General features: G+C 38.5%; 2 non-coding genes across 2 annotated transcripts; both read right to left on the bottom strand.

The window, feature by feature from the left end:
• Positions 1-13,184: 13,184 nt before the first annotated feature.
• Positions 13,185-13,256, bottom strand: Trnap-cgg. The gene has a single exon. It is a non-coding gene; the product is annotated as a tRNA-Pro (tRNA).
• A 1,263-nt stretch (positions 13,257-14,519) lies between these two features.
• On the bottom strand, positions 14,520-14,591 carry Trnap-cgg. The gene has a single exon. It is a non-coding gene; the product is annotated as a tRNA-Pro (tRNA).
• Positions 14,592-15,743: the final 1,152 nt, after the last annotated feature.

Raw genomic sequence — 15,743 nt, 5'->3', positions numbered from 1 at the left:
CGGAGTTTTCCGTTTCTGATAATAGGGTGGTTTCATATTATTTTTTTATTGCCTAAATTGAAACATTATTACTCCTGGAGTGCGCATTTCACGCTTTTAGATTTTTAAATGACGATATCTATTTTTCGCGATGAAATGAAAAGTGAAAATTTTCAAGTGCGCGAAAACGCGACGGCTAAGTATGAATGCTGGGAAAACCCCGCGTTACGTCATTCTGGTTCCCCCTGTCGCCGTGTGAGGTGACCTTGGGGCGAGGGTATGTGATTCGCTACGATGCAGGCTGCTAGCAGGTAGCAGATTACCCTGCTAGCGGGTAGCGCTTGGCTTAAATAAGGATTATTAATACCCTATCAAACAAGGGAAACTTTCCGACCTTAGCCAATTTTAATAAGTGATTATGTAGAGATGTTTCCCTGAGCTCTGCGCCACATGCATGCATTGGTAATCTCAGACGATGTAAAACTCCTATCTACTCGGATACAATCTAGGTCCCTGTGACGTCACGTGGAGTGGCATCGAATGGATGCCAATCTGGCCTTTTTCAAATGCGGTTAAAATTGACCATTGCCATTCAATCAATGCATTTCGTTTTCTTTGACGAAGGAAACTGCCCTATTCGTGAGACTGCTATTCATATGTTTTTTTAATGTAACGACTAGTTATGATCCAAAATTTCACCAAAAAAGAACTTATACACCCTTATGACATTGCCAATATTTTTTTGTCAAGGTAGGAGTGGCTTATCCTACCCAAGCACCCCCTCTTCTGCCTCGTGGTTTACTCGATTTAATGTGATAATCCAGTGCTTAATTTCGGCCGAAACGCACTGGAACGGCGTTCCGGCACCTCTCAGGGAACATTGGGTCTTGTCAAAAAAGTCGGCGGGGGGGCGGCGGCTTATTTGTGAAAATCATGCGCGGATTAAATGTGTGGTTATGCGTTACGGTACCGAAATTTTTAGAAATTAAGCACTGTTATAATCCAGTCGCGTCACTCAGAAACTAATTGAGATAGGAGCTAATAATGGCTGCAATTGAAATCGAATCACTGTAGTTTCATTAAAACACGAAAATGGAATAGGTTCACTCAAATAGCTGGAAAAGTGTTAACTTAAAATATATCGGTTGAATTATCCCCATTCTTTTAACCATAATATTTCTATCATATCTCGATAGATGTCGTCTACGATGAAAAGACTTAAAAAAATAATATTCGCGTAATGTAAAAACAGAGAAATCAAGGATAGAGACCTTCGAAATGTGGTGTTACAAAAGAATGATGAGGATCAAATGGATCGACCGAGTTTGTAATGAGGAAGTCCTAAGAAGAGTAGGAGAGAAGAGAAGCCTCATGAAAAGCCTTGACAAAAGATGGAACAACTCGTAAGCCATATCTTGAGACAGGATGACCTGATGAAAACAATCGTCGAGGGACAAGTTCTCTGTTGAAAATGCTGAAATAATTTTTATTTGGGGTAACAATCCTATAAGGTCAACCGACCGACATGTTGAAATGAAAAGTGCAATTACCTTTCATTTGACATATTAAAATGTAATAAAAAATAGGCTTCCCTGAAGAGACCTCGGAGGCTGAGCCAATATGAATCGGCTCTCCAACAATGGGTCTCAACCGTCCTTTGGCTAGCTTAGCATTTCACTTCGCAAATAAATCATAGCAAAACCTCAGTCAGTCTAAGTCCTCAGACACAGTGTCAGTTAGTCCTGAAGACGATGAGGGAGTTTCTCACCGAAACGTTGGCCTTATACAGCCTAACCCAGTACCGAATCGGAGAAGATTTTATCATTAGTATTCGCCGGAAAAGCCTACTATTCATCATCAATCTTAGGATTGTTGATTAATTTTGATGACGTGTAAAGTACTTATTCTTGAATGCGATCCGACTTCCCTAAAGTGTCTGACGAAATGCTTAGTGACACTATGAATGGACACACAATATCCGGCGGCTCGGTAGAGCTATCAATTTTTTTCTCCCCTGCTACCGCTGGCGATGTCGTGGATCACCCACTCGTCTGCTTGAAAGAGGCTAACCTCGCCCAATTCAATATACGCACTTGGACCCAATTCACTTCCTCCTCCCAATCCGTACCTTCCACTCTCCTTGGCTTCCTAGGAAACGCACTTATCCGGACGATAACTTCGTTGCCGGGGTAATGAGCTGCAATTGGTCCGAATGGATCTCGGAGGTTCACTCGATATGTGTGGGCGCCTTGGTAATGAGTAGGAATTACTTCATCTCGTAGAAAGTGAGGGTAGTGTCTATTCGATTTGCGAAGAGGGATAAACTGGCCGTTGAAGAGAGGGGAGGAAAGGGTATTTAAAGTGTAGGTTCGACTCTACTACCGTCCAGCGGCTGGTTTTCACTTACCCCTTCACTCTTTTCAAGGATGTAGTGACTCGAGGAAAAATATTTTCCATTATAGGATTGCTATTAAAATGAAAGTCTCGACGTGTGACTTCATGGGATCGACTTAACGTAATGAAATGTAAAAAACGTTATAATTCCACATAAATTTAATACTGTACAACCTAGGTTTCTAAGTGACCTAGGTTTCTACGTATCTAGTGACTAAAGGATGACGCGCCACGTAGAATCCAATGTCGTGTAGTTTTCAATTTATGCAGAATTATAAAATTTTTTTCATCTACATCTACATACCACCCCGCAATCCGCCTAAAAGGCATGTGGCAGGGGGTGTTAGGACATCAGCCATTTGCACATAAAATGAAACGCTCCAAGGAAATTACGACCGGCATTTATTAAAGTCCTTTATGGTTCGGGGGAAAAAGGAATTCGCATATCTATCCGTTCGACAAAATATCTCTTAATTTATCGCTTCTGTTGGACCTGGAAGTATAGTGAAATAAAAAGTATTTCAGCATTTTCAACTAATGAGATATATTAAAAGTTTCATAAATACTCGGGAAATTAGCAAGTAAATCATAATTTTAGCCCGCAATGGACTAAGTCCTTAAAATAGCTGATAAAGCAACGCAGGTAGAATGAAAGTAAGTTTCCAGAGAATCTTTCTCATAAGTTTATAAATAATTGGTTATTTAGGGCATGCATGATAATCTCAGCTCATAATGTACCAAACCCGTGATTATAGCCGTTAAACCCTTAGCGAAAAAACTGTTGAAATTTCAACAGTTAATTGGGACTACTGTTGAATCCAACAGTAACTGTTGAATCCAACAGTAACTGTTGAATCCAACAGTAACTGTTGAATCCAACAGTAACTATTGAATTCAACAGTAAATTGGGACCACTGTTAAAACTAACAGTAACTTTTAAAACTAAAAGCAACTTTAAAAACTAACAGTAACTGTTAAAACTAACAGTAACTGTTAAAACTAACCATAACTGTAAACTCTGACAGTAACTAATAAATCCAAAAATTATTGATGAATTCAGAAGATACTGTTGGATTCAGCAGTTACCGTTGGATTCAACAGTTGTTCCAATTAACTGCTGAAATTTCAACAGTTTTTTCGCTAAGGGAAGTAACGCAGGTAGCATGAAAGGGGATTTCTCAGAGGAGTTATTGTCATTTATTAATAATATTTGTTTATTAGTTCAAGTACATTGGTCGATGTGGCGGAACTTTTCTATCCATTGGTAAATAAAATGGCAATTGCCTACTTTTTTGCAGATAGACATTTTCCAAGGAAGTGGAAAACTACTACATATTTTATTCTCCAGTAATGCTATATTTTCAAGTATATCTCTCTTTAGAGATTTGGCCAACATGACTTATCAACTAATTTTAGCACCTACAATTCTGCAAATTACAAGCTATCGTCAGGGTTTTTGAAATTTATACTACCTTGAGAGCTGGTTTAAACAGTCAGAGCACTTTCAAATACTGTAAAGTAATAGTTATGTTGGACTCATTGTTATGCAGAATACGGGTATCGAAACAAAAAGGATGCTGAATTTCATTTCCTAGGGTACCTACGTTACACCATACCCGTTGATTTCATCTAAAAACCATCCCAGATGAAATGATGACGGAAATTTTATGATGATAACCTTAGCGCATAAATTCACGATCCGATACAGTTATTCGTCAATTAATACAATTACAACATGGAATTCTGCCCATCAGCATCAATTCCAAAAATATTCCTTGCGTCTTAAAAATTTCCTACCTATATCCAACGATTTCAAACGATGTAGTAGACGGTAGCAGACGACGTGTAGAATATTTTACGAGGATTAATAAAGATTACTCGCGTTTCAACCCTACTGCGTCATCATCAGGTGCAATGATGTTGTACTCAATTCTAAGTGGACATTGGAAAATAATTTCTTTATTAATATTTCGACCGAGGTTAAAAATTAGTGACTAGTTAATTCAAATAGCAAAAAGTGATTTCTTCTCTACAATCATCTTGAAAAAGAATTTTCACTCTTTATCGTAGCGTGAATTATGAGATGATTTTCCACTCCGCGATATCCTGCAACGAAAAGCTCATGCCATAAGCATATATAAGTTTTCTTTCGCTCACCCAAGCCCAGAAGTTTTCCATTGTTGTCGCTGGTTCCGGCACCACAAAGTGGTCAAAGAACGTATTATAAACGGAAGGATGGACCATAATGGGTGCATTGGGCATGGGCTCCGGTGGACGTAAACAGCTGGCTGCCTTTGCAGAGGCAATAACATGCTCATCCTGACGAGGATAAAGAGCGAATACCACACAGGAGTTCATTCGCCTTTCAGAAATATTATCTTTCCGCAAGGATGGACCAAATCATCTCCACAAACAAGGAATACTTCAAGTACCTACTTTTTTTTAAGTAACGTTAACGTCCGTCCACTCTAGTATCGGGACGTGGGTCACTGACAAAAGAAGCGGAGCCAGCGATGGTATACAATCATATGAAAGCTGAACTGACAGACACATCCAGGAAAAATGGAAAAATAAAACCTGAAGTGCTTTAGTCATTCACGCTGACCGCCGAAGCAAGCTTTAGAAACTTGGTAAAGAGACAAACACGAATACGCCAAAATTCGACGAAATGAAAGATAAAATAAAGATAGCATAAATAAACAAAATGTTCATCGTAAATGCAGTAAAAATTGCATATAAAACTATTGGGAAGTATCTAAAATGAATTATTATATTTATTATTTCATGAAAAATAATGAAATGAGAAGACAGCCCTACTACTAACTGAAACTTCACTTTTGGGAAATCAATACTTCGTGAGGATAAGAAGTTTTATGTTACGGTTGGGACTTCAACCGTTGAGTAATTCCAATTTTAGCTTAGTCTTTAGCCTTTTTTCATAAGCATGAAGCCATTCTCCACATTTTAAAACTTTCACTGATATTACAGATGAATTGAGGATGATGCACAGAGCTCGTCGCGTCGTACCTTCTCTATCCTGCATAGAGTAGCAATAGATATAATGTGTTTAGTACTAAACAAAATTATTTATTAATTACCAAAATTAATTCCCTTCTTAAGGTTTGAGTTAACGTAGTATTTTCACTCTGAGTAATGGAATTTCATCTTAAGTACTGTAATAGCTCTTAAGTCTTATTTTGCACGCGTTCCTTTTCCTGGGTCTTTTCTTAATTATTTTAAAGATAAAAACTTTTAGGAATTGGCTGCTCAAAGTTTCTATTTCGTTAATAAAACCCTTTGTTTTTCGTTTATTCTATTCTTATTGTATGTTCCGTTCGATTCCCTTTAACGTCAACTCTTCAAAGCTATGCTGCGGTTCAATGTCGGCGTCCTCAATACGACTATGCAATTTGCAGAGAGCAATTACATTTGAAATTAATGACCGTAGATTAAAATTCGTGTCCAATGGGTCGTTTTCCATTTTTTTGCATTCTTAACTTTATATGGGTCCCCACTGACGAAATTATGACCACCCGCTGGCACCACACCACTACCTATCCTTTCCGCTCTTGTCCACATAGAAGATTCATCCCCTATTTTGAAGTCAAAACTCCCATTCATCGCTTGCTCAAGCATTTTCATGTGCATATTTGGGCCTCGCGTGTGTATGAGGGTTAAAAAATGACTCTGATGTAGACATCTACTTCTGACTCATTTATATTCATCCACTATAATTCAAAATACTTATTTTACATATGCAGGATGCATTTTATCGTTGTATTACCGGTAAATTTAAGTCGAAATAGCATGAATAAGGCATTCCAAAGTAGTAATGTTATTAGTAAAAATTATGGGGCGGTGCGACAAATAGAGTGATTTCAATTTGTCCTTACCTTAAGTGCGAGACTCTTCAGCTCATACCTTAGTCCATCAAATCCTAGCAAATCTGATATCAGCAGATGCATCTTGATACCTAATTAGTGGATTAAAAACGTTTCCCGATTGCTCAAATTCATAGGTATATGTATTTAAAGACAATTCTGCTTCAAATCGCGACCTTTCATTCAAATCATTGTGAATTTCTCCGGTGCCATTTCAACAATGAGATAATACGACACTGGTCACCATCAACTTCATGCGATCAATAGCGGTGTTCATAATAGAGATGTTCATAATATAACTATAACAATCAACAGAATTCCACTTGATTTGTTTTAGAATATTTAAGGCAACACCATGCAGTGAATTGCTTTGCAGTGCAGAAACATGGACACTTAAGAAGGAGGACGAGAAAAGACTGATAGCGTTCGAGATGTAGGTATGGAGAAGTACGAAGGAGAGAAGTGAACGGAGAGGAGGAGGAACAACGATGTGCAGGACATGGTGGGTGAGGAGAGGCAGCTTTTAGATGAAATACAGTGGAGACAGAAGAAAAGGGTGAAGGGAGTATTTAACGGGGGAGGGGATCTCGAATAGATACAATGTTAGAAGAAATAATGGTAGGCAAGCGAGGGAAAGGAAGGATGAATGTAGGATTTTTAGATAGAATGAAATGGAATAGGACTAATTGTGAACTGAAGAGGGACGTCCACGAAGGAAGGCGATACAGCCAATATACTTCGCAATCACTGTAAACAAACCTATCATACGTTTATAATGAATAATACGAATACGTTTATAATGAAATGCACCACGATGCCAAAATTAAAGTTTTGAAAATAGAGCATACTTTTATCATCAGATATCAAAGGAAATGACGGTACTTCTGAATGGTTTTTCGGTTTAAAACAATGGAATTTTAAATATAAATTGAAATGGGACGGGGTAAAAATTTTTGCAAAATAAATATAAATGGAAAGTAGTTCACTCTCAGTCATTAAAGGCATCTGCTTAAGGAAAAGAAGAAATAAACCATTATTTACCAAAGACGGATGAAAGATGGGCAAAGGTAAAAATATCTTAAAAACCTTTTAACTTTTTTGTGAGTCACCAAAAACAAAAGGGGAAAAAAATCAAAAGCTACTTACCATAAGTTCCTGGTGCACCCTTATCAATTAGGCACTGAGATGTCTCAGGTGCGAATTCCAGATAAAATGTCTTGATAACGTTACGGAACGTTAAATTTGACAACGTATGCTTGTCAGAGCTTTAATCCTCGGAAAATCTGAAAGAGACATAAAAAATTAATTAGTCACGAAATTAAAATACGAGACGCGCATCTACAAAGCATTACACCGAAACCCTGAGAAAATTTCATGGTTTTAAGACAGAAAAAAGGAAACTGAATTGAATAGATTTTGCCGCCAACGTACGCTTCAAATGCATACTTAATCCAATATTTTCGTTATTTTTAATTACAAATACTGCATGCATGAGGGAAATAATTCAAAATTATCCAATAATCTTCGCCTTATTAATCATCAAGGAATATGAGGATTTTCGTAAATTTTATTCTAGCTTAACGTTTCAAGGCACACCTAGAATCAGTCGCAATATAAGGCGCATACTTTTTAAAGGGCTTTTTTTGGCGTAATCTTAAAAATAATTTAGAAACTGAAGTATATAATGCAAAGCCTGTGAATTGAAAGTATGCACATTACAATAAGATCATTATTTTCATACTGATGAATAATGGATGAGAGACTACAAAAACATAAGAGTTGTGATAAAAATAAAATTGACGCACAATACCACAGTCTTTTATGCGAGCTATTAGGAGATAATTACTTAGTAGGAATGGCTCGTGTATAGCCTCAAAATGATTGAAAATTACTGTATGTACATTAATCGAATTATCATTAAACTGAGAAGCCTACTTTGACAATTTAGCATTCGAGGACGTCGGAAGTGAAAGAATTTTTTTTTCATAAACACACACCTCCGCAAAGCCTTAGTTTAAATGGAGTATTTGCATTGGCATCGAAACTAAATTTGTTTTAAATCCACATAATTTTTTCAAAAAGTCATTGCTGATCCTCAATATAACGCATCTCTCCCACCCAATCATTCTATTTCATGAAGAACTACTAGTTTAAAAAATAACGCTATCCTTATAAATTTTCAGGGAATTTTGCATTGTAACTCTTGATTTTAATTAAAAATTTAAACATTTGTCCTCGGTATTTTCTCCGATGCTAAATTTTAAAAATTGAGATACAGGTCAATGTTGACAAAGTTCAACTCAGTGTACATTGTAAATTTCTAGATGATGATGTATAAGTTCTAAACTAGTAAGACGTCGCCAAAAAAGGCAAAATACAACCGCTTCAAAGATAGTGATACGATGTCTTGATCTGTTCATACTGAAATGGAATTATGAACATTTTGAGTGCCCTAATTTTACTATTTGGCATCCAAGGACGTCACCAGTGAATGGATTTCTTTAAAAATACGCTGACGGAAAGCATTGTTTAAACCATTAAGTCGTCGTCAAAAAAGGGAAAATACGACCGCTTAAAAGGAAGTGATACGGCGTCTTAATCACTTTATACTTAAATAGAAATGTCAACATTCTGTCCACCCTATTTTTACCATTAGACATCCAAGGACCAGTGAATCAGTTAACTTAAAAATACTCTAGCCGAAACATTGGTTTAAACAAGTTAATCGTCACCAAAAATTCAAAATACGACCGCTTAAAAGGGATTTATACGAAGTTTATTACTACTTAAATCGAACTGTCAACATTCTGTGCCCTGTATTACTTAATTTTACTATTTAACACCAGTGAATGAACTTCTTAAAAAAAATAGCAAACAGAAAGCATTGGTTTTAAACGGCTCTGTCAAAGCGGAACTCTTTCAACTCCAAGACGAATTTTCTTTCCGTTAACCTGCTCCGCGTCAGCACTCACGACCGGTGAACATCGCCTCATTTCCCCGCGGCTCCTGCCTGTCATCAAGCGAGCACTCATGAATGCCGTTAAGGAGGCTCGGGCCCGTGCTACGAGCTGAGAGGATGACGTGAAAGGCGAGGAACACGTGGGAAGAGGCCCCCGGGGTCGGGCCATTCACGAGTCCCCGTAGGTGACACCGCGGGCGACCTCCGCGGGGAAGTTTTGCCGCCACCTCTCCACCAACGGACCTCGGCCGCCGCGGGGAATCGGACGCGTGCGGAGCGAGAAAGCAAAAGGGGGCGTGGCACTCTGGATAAGAATATATACGCGGGTATAAAATAAAAAAAGTCGAACGACCAAAAAAATGCGGGAGGGTGTCTTTATTCCCGGTCACATCCACCGAACGCGGGACCCCTGTGAAGGAAGCACCCTTTTCAGCGAGACCGCGGGAGCGAAGGGGAGAGAAAATTCCGGTACACGTAAGTATTCATTCGAAATGTTTTCCGTTGTGGTTGTGTGATGGCGAAGTATGACTATTCCCTGACACACTGCCCTATTGAAATCAACGTACGCGAAGAGATAAAAGGGGACGTTCAGGCAGGAAGAAGTTCACAATGGGCTTCTCCGGGATTTGAACACGAGACTTCTCGCACCCGAATCGAGAATCATACCCCCAGACAAACTGTGACTGATCAGATTATTTTGATACAAAGATGGGAATCAATTTTCAACTTCGCCAGACAGGAATGGAAAGCTGTCGGTGAAATCGCAGCAGTAAAACCTTGCACGTCAGCAAGTACATTGAACTGTATTCGACGTAAATAACAGGCGGACGGGAGCACGGCTCCCCAAAGCAATATCGGGCGAAGTTCTGAACTATTTTATATGAATATTTACCCCGGGGTTTAATAAGCCGGATTGATGTAATTGATACCGAAAATATTTTGGTGAGGTGTGTCCGCAGGTAGGTGAATATTGTGTTCAACCAAATAATATAAGATTCGAGGAAATGAAATAACCGAAAAATTAATAAATAAGTGCTGTCTTAGAGATCAAAGGGGTCTTCCAAGTAGGAAAAAGTTGTAAAGCAGGTAAAATATTGTACAGTATTATGAAGTCGATACAAAGCAAAAACTATGGGCCTGTTCGGGATTTAAACCCTCGATCTCTCACACACAGCTGTATCACACGACAGTAGCCCTTGGTAATCAATTTAAGTTATTTAACCGAAAATGTTTCAAATGCATTATCAAAGTCCCCATTTCCCTTTGGCTACAACCTTGTCGTGGTGGCTTGTGGCTAGGAAAGGCTTGTGCGTTCCTATGACCCCTAGAAATGCATTGGTGGAAGTAATTCTCAATTAATTCTTACTTATACTCAATTAATTCTTAGCACTTATGGCAGGTAGGTCGAAGGGTAGTAGACAGACGAAAAGCGGTCCATGTGAGGGTGCCACGTAAAAAACACTGTTAGAATTAGACGTGGAACACCCTAACAACTACTTCTTCCCGATAAGAGGGTCGCTCAATAAGTCTTTAGAAAAAGGTAATAAACAAATTAAATTGGGTTAATTTTTTACATTTTTCGTTATAGTCTTTTTCCAATCATATAAATTTTTAAAATCATTTTTCCAAGCACTTTAAGGTGTCCTGAAAGTAGACTTTCGAGATCTCCTCAAAATAAACATTAGTTTAGGCGATGACCTGCTCCTCAGAAATAAACCTTTGTCCCCATATCCATTTCTTTAAGTTGTGAATTATAAAAAGTCACCGGAGGCCAAATACGGAGAATACCGTGAATTTTGCAATAATTGAAAGTTTAATCCTATAGTTTTGGTAGACTCAAAATAGGTAGGTAGGTAAGGAAGAAACTTTTCTGTATCAAATGAGTACGCTTTCCTTGATTTCTACCATCAACCTGCCAAATAACGATGCTAAATAATCTCTTGTTATCGTTTTCCCTTTTCCAATTCATGGATGTTGATAATTCCGTATACATTCCAAAATATCGTTTCCATGACTTGACCGGCCCATTTCAACATCTTAGCCTGCTTCGTACCTCGTTAATTTTCGAAATTCCATTAGTTTCCTCTTATTTTGACTCTGTAGTGTAGTGATGAATCAATATTTCATAAAAAGTAATGAATTGATGCGATAAATTCCTCAGGATTCCAAAACAGCCTTTGAGTTGACCAATGACCACACGATTGCGTGTATTCTCCAATGTGAGAAAACGCGGCGGCTATCTTGCCGATATTTTTTTCACACCCAAATTTTCGTGCATAATGAAAGCAATAGTGCCCTGCAATATGCTTACCTATATCGCGCATTTTGATTCGTCTAACAATTAAAACCATATCGTGGATTTTGTCAATCATTTTTGGGGGTAGACACTTCTACACAGATCGTCCGGAACAATGCTAATTTTTTTTTGGATGTAGGTACGGCCTTGTTTTAACTCATTTACCCAATTATAAACAGATTGAAATACAGTAGCAGATCTTCCATTAGCTTCATTGAAGTGAGCTTTGATATCTTTTGATGTTAACCATTTAAAAAACAAGCGTTTCATCACCGCACAAAACTCAATTTTATCCATTTTTGTAAACAAATGAAAGTTGTTCGCTACAATCGGCAAAAACAATGAAACTATGGGATGGAAACAGCTGACTAGTCACGAGTGCTACTTTCTTATCAGCATTTTTTGATACCAAGAGAGCAATTTCTTGGAGATTCTAAGGACTTATTGAACGACCTTCGTAACATAGAGCTTAATCAAATGAGCCTCGGATGGTATCAACGGACCCGGCCCTTAGAGCGGGTGTCGTAGGGGCAGCCAAGACTGGAAGGTCCCCAAGTATTCTCTGTATCATGCAAAATCCATGAACAGAATTATCATCAGCATCAGAACACAAGATAGATGAAGAAAAAGACAAAGGTGGAGAAAAAGAATGCAACAATAAATATAGGAATGTGGAATGTGAGGACAATGATGTGGGCGAGGAAGCTTGAAAAAATCAAAAGGGAAATAGAGAAAAGAAGGATAGATATCTTAGGATTATGCGAAGTGAGCTGGAAGGATGATGGGGAGTGCTGGAGTCATGGGTTTAGGGTTATATAGTGGTGGGGAGGGAAGTCAACGAGGCGTAGCTTCAGTATCTCACAGGAAGATGAGTCAGAGAGTGGCAGGTATAATTAAGGTAAACGTTACGATTTTAATGGTATAAATTGAGTAGCCTACGAGTATGCTTCAAATTTTTCTTAAAAACATCTGAATTGGGATTACGAAATAAAATATTTTCTCTCTCTCTCTCGACGTTTAATCCAACGATCGCGGGATTCTCACGAAGAGGGCAACATTTACTACTACTTCGAAACCAGTACCAAACAATTTTCAATTGACCCTCTGGTTTCGAAGTTAGCAGAGGTTTGCGTTGTTACAACGACTCCGTTAATTTTAGTGGCATTAACATTCGTTTTGAGCAAACTGCTAATAATAGATGTGGCTTCTTCATATATTGAAATTGCAAGTTATAGGAACGAAAACTACGGGAATTCCAAGCGCTCAAAGTTGGGCAAATTGATTTTACGCGCAAACTTACTTTTTTGAGGAAAAATTAAGTACAGGAAATACTATTGAGCCGAAGATTTTTTAAATTACATGAAACAACGTAGAAATAAATTCTATTTCGTCTGATGTTTGTTGCATTGAAATTGATGGCTTCGTTTAGACGCTAGAGCTCCTCAAACTCGGGTATCTTACTTTTTTTTTACAGACAGTATGTGACCCAAGGAGAGGAGTACCCGATAGAAGCAAAAAGTCATTCGAAATGTTCTTTCTTTCTGCGGGCGATGGAGAAATATTTCCTGACCTACGTATCTTTTGAAATAAACGGTCGCGGAGAGATGAAAGTAGGCGACCGTGCGATAAACCGTTATTGGGGAAGGAAAGGAAAATATGTCGAAACAAAAACTTTGGGCCTGTCCGGGATTTGAACCCGGGACCTCTCGCACCCGAAGCGAGAATCATACCCCTAGACCAACAGGCCTCTTAAGTCGCATTGTTTTGCCGGAAAGTTTCAAATCAATTTTCGAGTTCGTGAGATACGATCTGAAGTGGCGGTGAAATCGCAACGGTACCTCCTTGCCTGCCTATTCAAGCTTTGAATCTGTGCGGACGAAAATAGCTTAGACATTTTCCACAATATTGCGGAGTAATAGACGGACTGTAGCCAAATATTTCTAACGAAGAGGAATAAGACAGGCGGAAAGAATGAAATACCGAAGGCAGGAATAATCCCAAATCTAATTTAAATTAGATATAACATCTCGAAAATATATTTTCCGTTTGGCTAGGTCAGCCTTCTACGGCTAGAAATTTAGGTTAGAGAGCATGATGTATAAACAACTAGTAAATGGTTGACCAAATAAAAAAAACCACGTTGCATAAAACTTATATCCATTCCTATATCCGCAGGAGCTAAAAGATCCGTGATGAGGGTCGTTAATCCAGGGTGGCCGAAATGAGCTCAAAACAGGCTAATATTTAGTGCGGTGTTTAAGAGCGGCTACGAAAATAAATTTTAGCATGATTTTTAACTTAATTTTTATTGATTCATACATTGCGAGTGGTTCATTCTACTCATTCATTGCGTGACATATTTTCCCATAAGTTCCCTCTCTCTTTCAAATTGTTGGCGTCGTTGTTAAGGTTATAGCAATAGGCTTTGAATTTGGGAAGAATAGAATAGGAAATTATTACATACGCACTTAGGAAGTTGAAATGGAGGTGATTACCAGGACTTCAAGTCAATACGAAAAATGACATGTAATGAACTCCATGTACGACAGGGGAACACCTAATTCCATTTCCCAACACAGTAGGGTAGGTAAAATGATGAGTATCGAATTTAGAATATCAAATGATACCCTAAAGAATTAATACTATTTAATCACTCATATGCTACCGAAGAGACTGTAAGCCATAAATTACACTCACGTTCGTAGATGACTTTTCGGTGAAAATTATTCCATGATTAAAAATACATACGCGAAATATTTTTTCATCAGTGATAAAAATTTAGTTTGTCCGAGTGAGCGCGTTATTACGAAAGGATTTATTTATACGAGAACTATTCGGATAATGAACAAATTAATGGAAGCATTTGAAATTGTTAAAATGAATACAGAACAAAAGCACAAGACAAATCAAGAGGATAAAATGGAAAATTCAAATAGGATAGAGGCAGGCAATCAGCACAATGAGGGTGAGGAAATGTGTAAGAAAGAAAAAGTGTGTTGCTACAAAAAATGGGCCTGTCCGGGATTTGAACCCGGGACCTCTCGCACCCGAAGCGAGAATCATACCCCTAGACCAACAGGCCAACTGTAAATCAGCAGGTTATTTTGAGAGAAAGATGTGAATCAATTTTCAACTTCGCGAGATATGAAGTGAAAGCTGCCGGTGGAATCGCAGCAGTACAAACTTGAACGTCCGCGCGAACGTTGAACTGTTATCGACGCAAACAAGTGTCCTGCGGGCACACGGCTTCCCTAAACGATATGGAGCGATGTTCTGACCGATTTCAAATGAATATTTATACCTGGCTAGAATAGGCCGGATTCATGCAATTGATACAGAAAATGGCAAATTTTGCCTTTGCGTGAATTTGGGAGTATAATATGTTATTATGCGTAACTTTTTTACGACCGGGTGGTCCGCATGTGGAATTCCTCCATCCTCTTGCATGCTGGAGGTCGATCGCCCCCTGCCAAACACCGTAGAGGTGGCTCGCAGGGTATTAGGTAGATATGCATTTTGGTGAGTTTGGCATGTGTCACAGCGTACGTGAATATGAAGTTTAACCAAAGAGTAGATGAATTGCGGAAATAAAATAACCGAAAAATTAATATGGGACGATTTATTTCCCTCTAAAAAATCTATCATATTGTGTATCACAACATCTGCGATTTGAATACCCATGAAAACTAATTTGAGCAAGAGATTTTGGGTGGAAAAGAAAAAGTGAATAATAAAAATATTGCAATTAGGCAATTCAAATGACTACAAATTGTAAACGATTTAAATTTTTCCTAGTGAATACTTCTTACGAATATTTCTCGGGTTTGCAGCCAGGTTAATGCTTTTATGCAAGCTGACGTTTCGGGAGACGACTTGTCTCACATCCTCAAGGCTGTGTTACTTTATGGAAGTCCAATTTCACACTGTAAATGCTTGTATAAAAGCATTAACCTGTATGCAAACCCGAGAAATATTCGTCAGGACAACAAATTGCTCTTTGGAAAGGTGCATAGTTCATATTGGCTATTGCCCCCTAGGTTAGCGTGCATAGGATTCAGGGAACAGCTTATCCGAAGTAAGAATCCGAATGGACCCCACTTAGCCCTGCCACCCTTCGGCTTGAACCCCCGGAAGTACTCGGCCCCTCCCACTTCCGACAATATGCCTTTCATGCGGCGAGAACCTTGTAGCTGCTGCATACCCTCGCTTCCTGCGAAATTTCTAGCTGATGATC

The sequence above is a fragment of the Ischnura elegans genome, chromosome 6 (genome assembly GCF_921293095.1).
Source record: "Ischnura elegans chromosome 6, ioIscEleg1.1, whole genome shotgun sequence".
Classification (NCBI taxonomy): Eukaryota; Metazoa; Arthropoda; class Insecta; order Odonata; family Coenagrionidae; genus Ischnura; species Ischnura elegans.
Note: the sequence above shows the minus strand (reverse complement) of the source record. Positions and strands in the feature narration are given on the sequence as shown.